The 3576-nt window shown below is 32.9% G+C and overlaps 1 long non-coding RNA gene across 1 annotated transcript; it reads left to right on the forward strand.

Annotated features, from left to right (window-relative positions):
* Nucleotides 1-339: 339 nt before the first annotated feature.
* On the forward strand, nt 340-2952 carry LOC110010265 (uncharacterized). Its single transcript, XR_002285247.3, has 2 exons — nt 340-707; nt 2738-2952. It is a non-coding gene; the product is annotated as an uncharacterized LOC110010265 (long non-coding RNA).
* The last annotated feature ends 624 nt before the right edge of the window (nt 2953-3576 follow it).

The raw sequence follows: 3576 nt of genomic DNA on the forward strand, positions 1-3576 counted from the left end.
ACCGATTTAAATCTCCAAATCCGGATAAAAATCTGTAAACCAAATAAAAATCGGATTAAACCGTTGATTTAGACCAAATTTAGTTTCAATCGAACCGGATCAGACTAGAGAACCCTAAAAACAACTTTTTCCCTTTCCTGTTTTTTTCTCTTCCTCATTCCACCGCCGCTCAACTTTTTTCTCTCTCTCTCGATTTTCGATAGCCACAGCCAGCCAACGCCACCTCTTCGCCGTCGCGCTACCGCTCTCCCTCTCAGTTTTGTTTTCGGTGACCGCAGCAAGCAAGAGGAGCTGCGATTTCGATCGACAGCTCACTCCTCTCCTTCCTTCTCGTTTTTCCGGCGAGCCTTGCTGATCGGTCCACTGCGGTTCTTCTCCGTTGACGACGCGACCTGAAAGCAACTCTCTCTATTTCTGTTTCCGGCGACGCAGCAGAGAAACGTTACGATTTCTCCATCGCCAACGTGGTTCTTGTTTACTTTCCAGCGTCGTTTCGATTTTTCCGGCGACTCTTGAGTGGTCAGGCGACTCCAGTAGTCCTGAGCTCGCTCTCTCTCTCTCTCTCTCTCTCTCTCTCTCTCTCTTCGTTGCGGCGAACACACATTCCCTAGACGGCGAAGCTACTCCTCTCCTGTGACTCTCCTTCATAGTCAATCAATTCAGCCGAAAAGATGGACCTTAAGAAAGAATGTTCGGAAAAAGACAGGGTATGGTAGAATTCTTCCCCAACTCTCCCTCTTGGGCAAAAAGTGTTTGTTCTCTCCCTTAGCGGCGGTGGAGTTTCTTTCCGCTGCCCTTTTTTCTTTGTCAATTCAATCTCTGTGTCCGGCAGTATAGTATTTTGGGTATTTTCCCAATATACTTTATGAATATTAATTATAATTAATGGATTTTAATAAATTATAATAATTGTTAGTAAGTATTAATTTGATTAGAAAACTTTAATAAATTAAAATAAATTTTAATTGTTGCTAAATAAATTTAATTGAAGAACTTGGGTAGTGGTATTGATGGGAATTAGTATATGTTTATGGTAGGTTGGATTGACGAATTAAACTATAGAAGAAGAATTTAGCTTTATAATTTAATTTGGATTGAAGGTTGAGAATGGACCATAAATTAAGTTCTTAGAACGATTTGCGTAGGACATGATACGAAAATATGAATAGAGTAAGACCTATTATTTTAATAGGCATCACTTATTATGGAGCTAAAGTTATTTTAATGAATGTATGAAGATATGGTCCATATTCTAGTATGAAATTGTCTTTGAATAAGTCCTGATTGATAATCATTTATCAAATGAAGGAGTAGTTTGTGAAGTCCTGGATTGGTATACATTTGAGTGATGAATAGGAAAAGGAAGTAAATTAAATACTTGACAAGTTGTTTTGGAGACCGAAAATAATTTATGTAAAAGGGATCCTATTGATGGAAAGGTAATAGTTATTTCGAAATTAGGACTATGTCATGTGAATTAAGATGGTGGTGAATTATATTATTTAAAATGACATAAGAAGTTAATGGAAGTATTAATTTTGAGGTTAAACTAGAATGATATATAATGATGTACTGAGATCAGACGCTAAGAATTGAATATAAATTGCTACTTATGGTGGTTGGGTATTTAAATTGATTGATTACTTGATAAATGGGCTGTGTAAGAAATAATTGATAAGTATGTTAAATGGTTAATATTTAAACACGTAGAAAGTCATATTTTAGGGGAAGTGCTGTTAAAGATATTGATAAGATTTAAATTAGCAATAGCAGATCTATATTTAGTGAATATTTATTAAATTAGTTCTTTAATTTATTATTTAAGGGAAATCATCTGTTTAATGCAGTCTTTATTTTATATTTGTGTTTTATCTAAATTGTCCAAGTTCGTCTATTGTTTCTACTAATCAAAAATTCAAGCTAAAGCATGCTCTATCTGTTATCATTGTGAGTAATAATAAATGATGCATACCAACATTTGCTTACATGCATCAACCATTTCACATCTTTTATATATATATATATATATAATGATACTTAGGCTTTACTATTTTAATAAAAATAACATTATTTACATTATGATCATCATACAAATTATAATACTATAAGCATATGAGAATTATAAATTTATATATATTCCATAATTGCACTCAAATGTGCTTAATTTATCTCTTATGTGATTTTTTATATTATATGAATTGATTGAATTGCTTGCGATATGGCTATACTGTGCTTTGTTTGCGGGTGGAATTGAGATGAAGTGGGTCATTATGAGATTGTGAGAATGGTCCGGGACTATTGACATTTATGGGAGATCGGCACCCACATATACACCTGATGAAAATATGATAGGAATAATGTGGCAAAACCACATAGTGACATCTTGTTGGAAATAGAAAAGAAAGAGAAAATGGAAAAACAATGCGAGACTGGTCAAGTGAGGAATAGACTAGTTGGCCCTGTATGGAGGATCAGCTCCTTGGTGCACACGTACGAGAGGACAGACCATGTGTAAGGATGGCTTGTCGAGGATTTGTGACGCCAGTGACTAATTTCCATTTGATGTAATTATTTGAAGATGATATTATTATGGATACTGATATTGTGACACGTGCTTCATTGGATGTGTGTCCATTATATAAATGTGGGAAACATTTTGTGTGATTGTTTAAATACATTATTTATTATTATTCACTGAGTTTGTGAAACTCACTCCTCTTCCTTAATTTTTTTTCAGGAAGTAGACACCCTGTTGGTTCAGATAAGCTCTGCTTTCTTTCCCATAGAGTTATATTAGTGATTACCAGATCTTGATAATATTTGAATATACAGTACTATGTATAAAAATGTATCAATATCTACTTATTGAGCTGCGCAAATAGGAAGTCATATACTACAATTTATCATGTAAAAGTTATTAATGTGTTAATTAATAAACCTGTGAATTTTCTAGTTGACTCTCTAAAAGTACGAATGGACCAGTTTCCCATATTGTGGATGACGTTAATGGTATAATAAAAAGTTATAAGTTCAAGCTATGAATCATTTGAAATGTGAAAGCTGGGGCCAGAGATATAAATTTACAGTATGAATTAATAACGTCACATTATAGATTTATTGTTTCTAAAATTTGTTTAAAAGACTGGATTTATGTGAGTTAAGCTTACTACGGACCTCGAGGGTTTTAATTTTATCTGAACCTTAATGCCAGTCCGATCCACGATTTTGGGTCGTGACAAAACCTTTGAACTTTTCTCTCTTTCTAAGTATACTATATATTATATTATATTATATTATATTATATAAATAAGGACATTGTTGTCTTTTCCTTCATCTGTAACGTTGAAATAGCTTTTTTTTTTTTTTTTTTTTTACAGAAAAATGAAATAATTTGACGGAGTAAAACCTCAGGAATTAATTATATGGTTTACCAAAATATACGGATGAATTAGTTAATTTGATCAAAATTCAACGATTAAAAAGTACTATTTTTCAAAAATAGAAATCTCATTCTAAATTTTAAAATAATAAAATATTGAATTCTAGAAGGAAGACCACGTGAGATTGAAAATTCGT

The sequence above is a fragment of the Jatropha curcas genome, chromosome 6 (genome assembly GCF_041381405.1).
Source record: "Jatropha curcas cultivar XTBG-Jc1 chromosome 6, XTBG_Jcur_1.0, whole genome shotgun sequence".
Classification (NCBI taxonomy): Eukaryota; Viridiplantae; Streptophyta; class Magnoliopsida; order Malpighiales; family Euphorbiaceae; genus Jatropha; species Jatropha curcas.